This window comes from Theropithecus gelada, chromosome X (assembly GCF_003255815.1).
Source record: "Theropithecus gelada isolate Dixy chromosome X, Tgel_1.0, whole genome shotgun sequence".
Lineage (NCBI taxonomy): Eukaryota > Metazoa > Chordata > Mammalia > Primates > Cercopithecidae > Theropithecus > Theropithecus gelada.
Window position 1 is genome coordinate 151,402,632 of NC_037689.1, and position 13,359 is coordinate 151,415,990.

The following is a 13,359-nucleotide window of genomic DNA, read 5'->3' on the forward strand; positions in this document are numbered from 1 at the left end:
ATGGTGTGATCCCGGCTCACCACAGCCTCCACCTCCTGGGTTCAAGCAATTCTCTTGCCTCAGCCTCCCAAGTATCTGGGATTACAGGCATGCGCCACCACGCCTGGCTAATTTTTGTATTTTTAGTAGCGACAGAGTTTAACCATGTTGGTCAGTCTGGTCTCGAAATCCTGACCTCAAGTGATCCACCCACCTTGGCCTCCCAAAGTGCTGGGATTACAGGTGTGTGAGCCACCACGCTGGGCTTTTTTTTTTTTTTTTTTTTTTTGAGAAGGCGTCTCAGTCTGTTGCCCAGTCTGTTGCCCAGGCTGGCGGCTCACTGCGACCTCCAACCCCTGGGTTCAAGCGATTCTTCTGCTTCAGCCCCCCAAGTAGCTGGGATTACAAGCGCCCACCAGCACGTCCAGCTAATTTTTGTATTTTTAGTAGATACAGGGTTTCATCATGTTGGCCAGGCTGGTCTCGAACTCCTGACCTCAGGTGATCCGCCCGCCTCAGCCTCCCAAAGTGCTGGAATTTCAGGCTTGAGCCACTGTGCCCGGCCTCACTTCTTTTTTAAATTTTATTTTAGAAGTTGGGGTCCTGCTCTGTCACTCAGGCTGGAGTGCTGTGGCATGATCATAGCTCACTGCAGCCTTGAACTCCTGGGCTCAAGTCATCCTCCCATCTCAGCCTTCTGAGGAGCTGGGACCACAAGCACACACCACCACACGTGGCTCACCACTTCTGAGGAATAAAATAAAGCAGAAGCAATGGCTGCAGCTGTGGGGACTAGGTCACACAGGCACTGCTGCTTCCTCCTTGTTCTCTCTCTCTCTCTCTCAGATTGGTCTGTTGGGTGAAGCCAGGTGCCACATCGTGAGGACACTCAACAGCCCTATGGAGGAGCTCACGTGGAGAGAAACAAAGGTCTTCCGCCAACAACCATGAGTGTGCCACTTTGAAAAGGATCCTCCAGCCCCAGTCAAGCCTTTGCATGACTGCAGTCATGGCCAGAATCGCACTGCAGCCTCACAAGAGCCTTTGAGCTAGAACCATCCAGCTAAGCCACTCCTGAATCCTGACTCACAGAGATTATGATATAATAAATGGTTACTGTCATAGGCCGGGCGCGGTGGCTCAAGCCTGTAATCCCAGCACTTTGGGAGGCCGAGATGGGCGGATCACGAGGTCAGGAGATCGAGACCATCCTGGCTAACACAGTGAAACCCCGTCTCTACCAAAAAATACAAAAAACTAGCCGGGCGAGGTGGCGGGTGCCTGTAGTCCCAGCTACTCGGGAGGCTGAGGCAGGAGAATGGCGTAAATCTGGGAGGCGGAGCTTGTAGTGAGCTGAGATCCGGCCACTGCACTCCAGCCTGGGCGACAGAGTGAGACTCCGTCTCAAAAATAAATAAATAAATAAATAAATAAATAAATAAATAAATATAAAAAAATAAATGGTTACTGTCATTTTGAACCACTGCCTTTGGGAGTGATTTGGTTTGCAGCCACAGATCACTTATACATCTTCCCTCCTCCTACACAATGCACTGCCTGGGATAACATACTAGCCACATGAGGTGGACCCTATTCTCATTTAGGAACGAGGAAGGCAGTAATCTCAGATATGTGGACAGGAACCCAGGCAGAGTCAGCCGTCTGAGCTTTGGGAAGCCTGGTTTTCAGTAGGTCTAGGGACCAGCTTATCTTACCCACACTCCCACACCCCCACCTTCCCACCCCTGAGCTACTGTTATGGTGCTGCAGTCCCCACGGTGCCTGTCACTACCCACCAGCTGCTGTCCCCTCTCCTCTGTGTCCATCTTTTCTTCATCTCTTTGCTTCTCCTGGCATTATCCTGCTTTGTGACAAATACCCATGGCTTTTTCTGCACATGTCTTTTGGCTTTTAATCTCACTGAAGTTTCAATTCCAAGAGAGAGAAATTTATGGGCCCAAATACTCATTATTCTCATTTTGGCAGAGCCTTCATGCCAGGTAACTTCGTAGGCAACTAACCAGCCTATGGACTAGCTAGTCTTGGCCAGGTGCGGGCTCCTGGTCCAGACAGCTGAGGCCAAGGTTGGTTCAAGCTGTGTGATATGCAGTATGGCCATCTGTTATGGACTGAATGTTTATGTGCCCCCAAAATTCGTACGTTGAAGTCCTAACCCCCAGATGGAGCAGATAAAGAAGAACAGAGAGGCTGGACGTGATGGCTCATGCCTGTAATCCCAGCACTTTGGGAGACCAAGGTGGGCAGATAACCTGAGTCCAGGAGTTCGAGACTAGCTTGGGCCACATGGGGAAACCCTAGCTGTACAAAAAATACAAAATATTAGCCAGGCATAGTGACACACACCTGTAGTCTGTTACTTGGGAGGCTGAGGTAGGAGGATCACTTGAGCCTTGGTGGAGGAGGCTGTAGTGAGCCGAGATTGCACCACCGCACTCCAGCCTGGGTGATAGAGTAAGACCCTGCCTCAAAAAAAAGAAAGAGAGAGAGAGAGAAAGAAAAAAAAAAAGAATGAATGAGAGAGAGAGAGAGAAAGAAAGAAAGAAAGAAAGAAAGAAAGAAAGAAAGAAAGAAAGTGAGAAAGAAAGAAAGAAAGTGAGAAAGAAAGAAAGAAGAAAGAAGAGGAAAAAAAGAGAAAGTAAAAGAACACAAGAAAAGCACTCTTCCCTCCCTTCCACCACTGCCCCTACCATGTGAGGACACAGTGAGAAGGTGGCTGTCTCCAAACCAGGAAGACAGCCCTCACCAGAAGTGGACCCTGCCAGACCTTGATCTGGGACTTCCAGCCTCCAGAATTGTGAGAAGATAAATTTCCATTGTTTAAGCCACCCAGTCTGTGGTATTTTGTGATGACAGCTGGAGCTGACTAAGACACCACCAATGTGTAAGTCACTGGCTAGTGGTGCTGCTGCAGCAGGAAGTATGTCTTGGTGGGCATCTTGCTCAGCCTCTCCTATCTAACCACACTGAAGTCGTGCATTTCCTTGTTTTTACTTTATACTAGGCCCACGAAGCCCCGTGCTTTGAACAGAATTGCTTATTTGCCTTCACCACTCCTCCTCACAGCCTGGAGGTGATCATGTTACTGTGTAGACTGGTATCCCTAGGGGCTTATGGGCTCCAAACAAGCTGCCCATGAATATCACAATCCTGCCACATGCCCTTAGCCAGCCCTGCTTCCCCTTCCACTCAGTGCACCTTCTAGACTTTCTCCACATACTGTTGATTTGAAAATGAAAGTCACTGGCCGGCGTGGTGGCTCCTGCCTGTAATCCCAGCACCTTGGGAGGCCAAGGCGGGCGGGTCACTTGAGGTCAGGAGTTTGAGACCAGCCTGTCCAACAAGGTGAAACCCTGTCTCTACTAAAAGTTAAAAAAAAAATAGCCAGGCATGATGGGGCACCTGTAATCCCAGCTACTTGGGAGACTGAGGCAGGAGAATCAGTTGAACCCAGGAGGCGGAGGTCGCAGTGAGCCGAGATCCTGCCACTACACTCCATCCTGGGCAACAGAGCAAGACTCCATCAGAAAGAAAGAAAGACAGATAGAAGGAAGGAAGGAAGGAAAGAAAGAAAGGGAAAGAGAGAGAAAGCAAGCAAGCGAAAGTGACAGATGAAGCATTCAATTTCTCTTCCTCGTGAAATCCCACCAAAATGACAGTAAATGACTTTTTAAAAAGAAAAACTTCCCAAGGACAGAAATAATGGGAAAATAGATAACAGCTGCAAAATCATGGGAGCTGAACAGTAACTGATGAAGCAGACCCAGGAAAGTGGGACAATGGGGAAGGCTGAGCACCACCTGAATTTCACTGCAGAACCCACACACATCCTAGAGAGGAGCCAGAAAATGGGGGTGAGTATGGAAGTGCCATTAAAAGTCTGTTGAAGAGGCAGTTAGATCTCCACGTGCTTTTCCCCATCCCAACAGAACAGAATGTTTACTCTTTGGAGATGATGAAGCAAAGAGTGTTCCAAGTGGGGAATAAATTCCAGGAGCAGCTTAGATGATAGCATACTAAAAATGAGGGGGTTGAATAAATATTTACCTACTGAATTTGGACCACTTTGGACCCTCTTGGCCCACTCTGTTTCTCAAGTGCTGACAACCAGCCTCAGGCATCAGGCTACCCATCTCTGGGTATTTGGCCATCCCAAGGTGAAGGAACTAAAGGTAGTAAAATTGGGGTTCTCCAGTAAAACAAGCCCAGCCAGATCATCCTATGATGAGGCTCATAGTTGACATGTCCTTCCCTTCCATTCAGCTCATTAGTGCCCCATTCTTTTTTTTTTTTTTTTTTTTGAGACGGAGTTTCACTCTTGTCGCCCTGGCTGGAGTGCAGTGGAGCCATCTCGGCTCACTGCAATCTCCACCTCCCGGGTTCAAGCGATTCTCCTGCCTCAGGCTCCTGAGTAGCTGGCACTACAGGTGCGCACCACCACGCCCGGCTAATTTTTGTATTTTTAGTAGAGAGAGGGTTTCACCATGTTGGCCAGGATGGCTTTGATCTCTTGACCTCAGGTGATCTGCCCACCTCAGCCTCCCAAAGTGTTGGGATTACAGGCGTGAGTTGCCATGCCCAGCCTGCCCTATTCTTAAATATGAGAAGACAACCAAGGATCACCAGACACCTGAGGAAAACCTCTAGCATGAAGGCAGGAAAGATCAAGATCAAAACAAAGAGGAAAACAATTGTTGGGAAACACAACTATGAGAGATAAGAATTTTTAAAACTAGGCCAGGCACGGTGGCTCACGCCTGTAATCCCAGCACTTTGGGAGGCTGAGGCGGGCGCATCACGAGGTCAGGAGTTTGAGACCAGCCTGACCAACATGGTAAAACCTGCTCTCTACTAAAAAATGCAAAAATTAGCTGGGCGTGGTGGCGCATGTCTGTCATCCTAGCTACTCAGAAGGTTGAAACAGGAGAATTGCTTGAACTCGGGAGGCAGAGATTGCAGTGAGCTGAGATTGCACCATGGCACACCAACCTGGGCAACAGAGCAAGACTCTCTCATTAAAAAGAAAAAAAAAAGGCCGGGTGCGGTGGCTCAAGCCTGTAATCCCAGCACTTTGGGAGGCCAAGACGGGCGGATCACGAGGTCAGAAGATCGAGACCATCCTGGCTAACACGGTGAAACCCGTCTCTACTAAAAAATACAAAAAACTAGCCGGGCGAGGTGGCAGGCGCCTGTAGTCCCAGCTACTCGGGAGGCTGAGGCAGGAGAATGGCGTAAACCCAGGAGGTGGAGCTTGCAGTGAGCTGAGATCCGGCCATTGCACTCCAGCCTGGGCGACAGAGCGAGACTCCATCTCAAAAAAAAAATAAATAAATAAATAAAAAAATAAAAAAAATAAAAAAATAAAAAAAATAATAAAAATAATAAAATAAATAAAAAAAAGAATTTTTAAAACTATTAACTCACTCAGGGAGATAATAGAATGCAAAAATATCCATGAAACAAGAAGAGGACGCTATAAAAAAGGAACATTCAGAGAACAAACAAGAGTTTTTTGTGGAAGCATGCATGAAAAATTCAATAGATGGATATTTTTCTTCTAACAAAACATAGAAAGTTGCAAGACAACATCACTCCCATCCTAGCTACAAGAAGAAGCTGGATCACCTACAAATCATAGAATTTTTTTTTTTTTTATTTTAAGGCTATTGGGAAGCTGAGGTTGGGGGAAAAAAGAATCAAAATCTTGAAAAGCCCTTTCTGGGAGAAAAAAAGCCCCATAGCTGCTTTTATTTTTGGCAGAGCAGCAGCAGGAAGAGGAGGCTGCCACAGACTTGTGTAAGAAAGAAACAGAGAAACTTTGAACACATTTTAAAAGGCTGAGTGTGGGATGGCATGAGGCTATAGACTCTCTAATGCCTCCAATTCAAGAGAGCTTACATTCACCCACTAACTCTTTTGCATGGGCCTTCACCAAGAGAGTTTGAAGGCAAAGCAGGTGGGTCGAGAGATACTCTCTGAGGTAGAGATGTGCTCAGGCTGCTAAAGTCTGGATGTAGGACAAGGGAACAGACAGGAACCCCCCTGGGCTCCTGACCTTCCACTGAGTACAGAGCAGCTGTAACTGGTGACTGAAGCAGGGCAGGAGGACTGAAGAGTTCATCCCCAGGCTCTAGGAAGTCTTTTTTTTTTTTTTTTTTTTGAGACGGAGTCTCACTGTGTCACCCAGGCTGGAGTGCAGTGGCGTGATCTCGGCTCACTGCAAGCTCCGCCTCCCGGGTTCACGCCATTCTCCCGCCTCAGCCTCCCAAGTAGCTGGGACTACAGGCGCCCGCCACCGTGCCCGGCTAATTTTTTGTATTTTTAGTAGAGACGGGGTTTCACCATGTTAGCCAGGATAGTCTCGATCTCCTGACCTCGTGATCCACCCGCCTCGGCCTCCCAAAGTGCTGGGATTACAGGCTTGAGCCACCGCGCCCGGCCTCTAGGAAGTCTTAAGGCAGGACAGAAGAACTGAAACAAACCTTCCAGTTGGTTCTAAGCCTTACCCTGAGTACAAACCAGGAGCCAACTATGGGGTGGAGTGGAGGCAAAAGACCTACAATAGGCACCCGGGAACGTGCGTTCAGGGATCTGCTGAAGTCTACGGGTGAGGCAGAAGAGCCAAAGAAACTCCCAGCCACTCAGATCACAAGTCCTGCCAAAAAGAATGTTCTGATCCTGCTCTGAAATCATCTGAAGTATACAGGAAACTGAGTCTACGCAAAGCAACAAGAAACCCCAGACTCCGCTTAACTACACACCAGCCTCTAATACACACACACACATGAACAAACAAGAAGGGTCATGCCCTTTTTTGGGCATAATTTTATTTGTGTCCTCCCCACTGTTCTATTACATATATTTACCCAAGAAGGTGTAAATATATATGATTATTTACTTCTTAAAATAGAAATAGGCCAGGTGTGGTGGCTCACACCTGTAATCCCAGCACTTTGGGAGGCTGAAGTGGGAGGATTGCTTGAGACCAGGAGTTTGAGAACAGCCTGGGCAACATGGCAAGACTGTGTCTCTACAAAAAATACAACAATTAGTTGGGTGTGGTGGTGCATGTCTACAGTCCCAGCTATTCAGGAGGCTGAGATGGGAGGATCCCTTGAGCCTGGGAGGTCGAGGCTGCAGTGAGCCGTGATCATGTCACTGCACTCCAGCTTGGCTGACAGAGTAAGACCCTGCCTTAAAAAAAAAAAAATGGAATTTGTGAAGGGCTCACCTGGGTAGTCCTGGCCCAGGTCTTCCATGTGGTAGCTGTCAGATGGTGGCTGAAGTTGGAACAGTGTGGTGCCGGAGCAACTGAGAGTTGCCTGGGCATCTCTCCCTCTTTATATTGCCTCAGAGCCTTTTTTTTTTTTTTTTTTAAGACGGTGTCTCACTTTGTTGCCCAGGCTAGAGTGCAGTGGCGGGATCTCAGCTCACTGCAACCTCTGCCTCCCGGGTTCAAGTGATTCTCCTGCCTCAGCCTCCTGAGTAGCTGGGATTACAGGCATGCACTGCCATGCCCCAGCTAATTTTTTGTAGTTTTAGTAGAGATGGGGTCTCACCATGTTTGCCAGGCTGGTCTCCAACTTCTGACCTCAAGTGATCCGCCCACCTTGGCCTCCCAAAGTGCTGGGATTACGGATATGAGCCACGGTGCCTGGCCTTTTTTTTTTTTTTTGAGACAGAGTCACACTCTGTCCCCAGGCTGAAGTGCAGTGGCATGATCTCGGCTCACTGCAATCTCCGCCTCCCAGGTTCAAGCTATTCTCCTGCCTCAGCCTCCCGAGTAGCTGGGATTACAGGCACATGCCATCACACCCAGTTAATTTTTGTGTTTTTCAGTAGAGACGGGGTTTCACCATGTTGGTCAGGCTGGTCTCTATCTTCTGACCTTGTGATCCGCCTGCCTCAGCCTCCCAAAGTGTTGGGATTACACGCATAGCCACCGTGGCTGGCCTCAGAGCTATTTCGTGTGGTCCTTCCATGATGGCTGATTTGGGCTTTCTTGTAGCCTCAGGGAAGTTGGAATGCTTACATGGTGGCTAAAGGCTTGAAAAGTGAGTGTCCCTGTTAACAAGGCAGAAGCTTCATTACCTTTTCTGCACTAGCCTCAGAAATCAATCAGCACCGGCCGGGCGCTGTGGCTCAAGCCTGTAATCCCAGCACTTTGGGAGGCCGAGACGGGTGGATCACGAGGTCAGGAGATCGAGACCATCCTGGCTAACACGTGAAACCCCGTCTCTACTAAAAAAAAATACAAAAATTAGCCGGGAGCAGTGGCGGGCGCCTGTAGTCCCAGCTACTCGGGAGGCTGAGGCAGGAGAATGGCGTGAACCCGGGAGGTGGAGCTTGCAGTGAGCTGAGATCCGGCCACTGCACTCCAGCCTGGGGGACAGAGCGAGACTCCGTCTCAAAAAAAAAAAAAAAAAAAAAAGAAATCAATCAGCACCACCTTTACCATATTATCTTGAGTACAAGAAAGTCACAAGCCTGCCCAGATCATGGGGGGGGGGGGTTAAATTCCACCTCTTGATGGGGAAGTGGCAAGGTTCCAGGAGAGCATGTGGGATGGGAGATATTGTTGGGGCTACCTTTGAAAAACACAATCTGCCACACACACCAGTTAAAAGGCAGAGACTGTTGGGCTAGATAAAATAGCTATATGTTATTTATGAGAAGCACATTTGAAGCATAAAGACACAGACATGTTGAGAGTAAAAGTATGGAAAAAGATATACCAAGCAAACACTGAGCATAAGAAAGCTGCCATGGCATCATACTAATGTCAGGTAGAGCAGAATTCAAGACAAAGAGTATTACTAGAGATCAAGAGGGACAGTCATAATGAAAAAGGAACACGTAATCAAGAAAACACAACCATTTCAAATATATAAGAACCTAATCTACCAAATATATGAAACAAAATTTATAGGACTAAAGGATTCTAGATACAGATAAATCTCCAAACATACTGGCTGACTTTAACATTCCTTTCTCAGTAAATGATAAAGCAAATACGAAAACAATCAGAAGAATATAGATTTGAACAACACTATCAACCTAATTGACTCAATTGATATATACGGAACTCTACATCCAACAACAGCAGAACACATATTCTTCTCAAGTGCAGATGGAACCCCAACCAACATAGACAGCTTCTGGGCAATCAAGCAAGCCTCAATAAATTACAAAGGGTCAAAATCATACAAAGTACGATTTCTGACCACAATGATGTTGAATTAGAAATCAACAACAAAAAGACATCTAGGAATTTTCTAAATATTTAAGTATTTTGAAATGAAAAAATATCTACTTCCAAATAACCCAAGAACCAAAGAAGAAACCCCAAGTAAAATTATTGGTAGAGGCTGGGCGCGGTGGCTCACGCCTGTAATCCCAGCACTTTGGGAGGCTGAGGCGGGCAGATCACAAGGTCAGGAGATCGAGACCACGGTGAAACCCCGTCTCTACTAAAAGTATAAAAAAAAAATTAGCCGGGCGAGGTTGTGGGCGCCTGTAGTCCCAGCTACTCGGGAGGCTGAGCCAGGAGAATGGCAGGAACCCGGGAGGCGGAGCTTGCAGTGAGCCGAGATTGCGCCACTGCACTCCAGCCTGGGCGACAGAGCGAGACTCCGTCTCACACACACACACACACACACAAAAAAAAAAAATTATTGGTAGAACATATTTTTCACTGAATAGAAATGAAAACAAAATATCAAAATTTGGGAATTCAACAAAACAACTGAGAGGAAAATGAACTACTTATATTAGAAAAGCAGAAAGGTCCCAAAATAATTATTTAAGTTTCTACTTTAAGAAACTAGAGCCAGTCACGGTGGCTCACACCTGTAATCCCAGCACTTTGCGAGGGCTGAGGCAGGCGGCAGATCACGAGGTCAAGAGATCGAGCCGATCCTGGCCAACATGGTGAAACCCCATCTCTACTAAAAAATATAAAAATTAGCTGGGCATGGTGGCGTGTGCCTGTAATCCCAGCTACTGCTACTCAGGAGGCTGAGGCAGGAGAATTGCTTGAATCTGGGAGGCAGAAGGTGCAGTGAGCCAAGATCGCACCACTGCACTCCAGCCTGGTGACAAAGCGAGACTTCATCTCAAAAAAAAGAAAAGAAAAAGAAAAAGAAAAAGAAAAAGAAACTAGAAAGGAAAGGGCTAATTAAATCCAAAATAAGCATAAGGGAGGGGATAATAAACAGTATAAATCAGTAAAATAGAAAAAATTAAAAAGAGTAGGCAGTACATAGTGGCTCACGTCCGTAATTTCAGTGCTTTGGGAGGCCAAGGTGGGAGGATCACTTGAGGCCAGAAGTTCAAGACCAGCCTGGGCAACAGAGCGAGACCCTGTCTCTACAAGTAGCTAGGATTACAGGTAGTCACCACCACACCTGGCTATTTTTCTTTTCTTTTCTTTTTTTTTTTTTTTTTTTTGAGTCAGAGTCTTACTGTGTCACCCAGGCTGGAGTGCAGTGGTGCGATCTCGGCTCATTGCAACCTCTACCTTCCGGGTTCAAGCGATTCTCCTGCCTCAGCCTCCCAAGCAGCTGGGACTATAGGCGCATGCCACCATGTCTGGCTAATTTTTTTTGTATTTTCAGTGGAGATGAGGTTTCACCATGTTGGCCAGGCTGGTCTCAAACTCCTGACCTCAAGTGATGCACCTGCCTCAACCTCTCAGAGTACTAGGGTTGCAGGCGTGAGCCACTATGCCCGGCCTCTATAAAAAAATTTAAAATTAGCCAGGTGGACTGGGCGCGGTGGCTCATGCCTGTAATCCCAGCACTTTGGGAGGCCGAGGTGGGTGGATCCTGAGGTCAGGAGTTCAAGACCAGCCTGGCCAACATAGTAAAACCCTGTCTCTACTAAAAATACAAAAAAATTAGCCGGGTATGGTGGCACGTGCCTGTAGTCCCACCTACTCAGGAGGCCAAGGCAATAGAATCACTTGAACCCCGGAGGCAAAGGTTGTGGTGAGCCGAGATCACACCATTGCACTCCAGCTTGGGTGACAGAGTGAGACTCCATCTCAGAAAAAAAAAAAAAAAAAAAAAAAAGCCAAATGTGGTGGTGACTACCTGTAATTCTAGCTACTGGGGAGGCTGGGGCAGGAGGATTGTTTGAGCCCAGGAGTTTGCAGTTGCAGTGAGCTATCATCACACCTCTGCACTCCAGCCTGGGTGACAGAGTGAGACCCTGTCTCTAAACAAACTAGGAAAAAAAAAAAAAAAAACCCAAACAATATCACAAAGCAAAACAACAAATGAGGAATAAACGGGGCTGGGCACGGTGGCTCATGTCTGTAATCCGAGCACTTTGGGAGACTGAGGTGGGTGGATCTCCTGAGGTCAGGATTTCGAGACCAGCCTTGCCAACATGGATGAAACCCTGTGTCTACTAAAAAGACAAAAACTAGCTGGGCTCGGTGGCAGGCGCCTGTAATCCCAGCTACTTGGGAGGCTGTGGCAGGAGAATCGCTTGAACCTGGGAGGCAGAGGTTGCAGTGAGCCAAGATTGTGCCACTGCACTCTAGCCTGTATGACAGAGTGAGACTTCATCAAAAAAAAAAAAAAAGAAGGAGAAGGAGAAGGAGAAGAAGGAGAAGAAGAAGAAGAAGAAGAAGAAGAGGAAGAGGAAGAGGAAGAGGAAGAGGAAGAAGAAGAAGAAGAAGGAAGAAAGGAGAAAGAAGAAAGAAGAAGAATAAATGGATCAAAACAAAATCTGCTTCCATGAAAAAATCAGGCTGGGTATGGTGCTATTCCCAGCACTTTGGGAGGTGGAGGCAGGTGAATTGCTTGAGCCTAGGAGTTTGAGACTAGCCTGGACAACCTGACAAAACCCTGTCTCTACACAAAATACAGAAATTAGCCAGGTGTGGTGGCTCATGCTTGCAGTCATAGCTACTAGGGAGGCTAAGGTAGGAGGATCACTTGAGCTCAGGAGGTCCAGGCTGTAGTGAGCTGAGATCTCACCACTGCACTCCAACCTGGATGACAGAGTGAGACCCTGTCTCAAAAATAAAAAATAAAGAAAAGAAAGAAAGAAACGAAAAGATCATGGGATGCCGAGATGGGTGGATCACCTGAGGTCAGGAGTTCAAGACCAGCCTGGCCGACATGGTGAAACCCCATCTGTACTAAAAATACAAAAAATTAGCCAGGCATGGTGGTGGGCATCTGTAATCCCAGCTACTTGGGAGGCTGAGGCAGGAGAATCGCTTGAACCCAGGAGGTGGAGGTTGCAGTGAGCTGAGATCACACCACTGCACTCCAGCCTGGGCAACAAGAGCAAAACTTCGCTTCAAAACAGAAAGAAACAAAACAAAAAGATCAATGAAATTGATAAGCCTCTAGCCAGACTGATCAGAAAAAAAAAATGGAGAGAAGATACAAATTACCAATATGAAGAGTAAGAGAGAGGGGGGCATTATTACAGATCCTACAAAAATAAAAAAGTGATAATAAGAGGATGTTGTGAAAAACTTATTCCAATACATCCAACAACTTAGATGAAATGGACAAATTCCTTGAAAGATACAAATGGTCAAAGCTCATTTAGGAAAAAATAGATAACCTGATTAGCCCTATATCTGTTAGAGGAGTTGAATTTATAACTGAAAAAAATTCTCGGCTAGGCGCGATGGCTCACGCCTGTAATCCCAGCACTTCGGGAGGCCGAGGCAGGTGGATCACGAGGTCAGGAGATCGAGACCATCCTGGCTAACACAGTGAAACCCCTGTCTCTGTTAAAAAATATATATACAAAAAAATTAGCCGGGCGTGGTGGCGGGTGCCTGTAGTCCCAGCTACTCCAGAGGCTGAGGCAGGAGAATGGCGTGAACCCGGGAGGCAGAGCTTGCAGTGAGCCGAGATCACACCACTGCACTCCAGCCTGGGCGACAGAGTGAGACTCAGTCTCAAAAAAAAAAAAAAATTCTCTACAAACTCTTCCAGAAAACAGAAAGAGAGAACACTTCTCAACTCATTTTATAAAGTCAGCATTATAGCCATCCCCAAACCAAAGATATTACAGAAAAGGAAACTGTAGACCAGCATCTCTCATTAATACAGATGTAAAAATGGTAAACAACGGCCAGGCGCAGTGGCTCACGCCTGTAATCCCAGCACTTTGGGAGGCCAAGGCAGGTGGATCACCTGAGGTCAGGAGTAATAGCAAAACTCCGGCTCAAAAAAAAAAAAAAGAAAAAAGAAAAAAAAAGAAACAATTCAATACTCACTTGTGATAAAAGCTTTCAGTATACTGGGAGACAGAGAGAGACTATTCCTCCTCCCCACCAAAAAAAATTAAAAAAAAAAAAAAAGAAGTTACAAAGTACTACGTACTCAT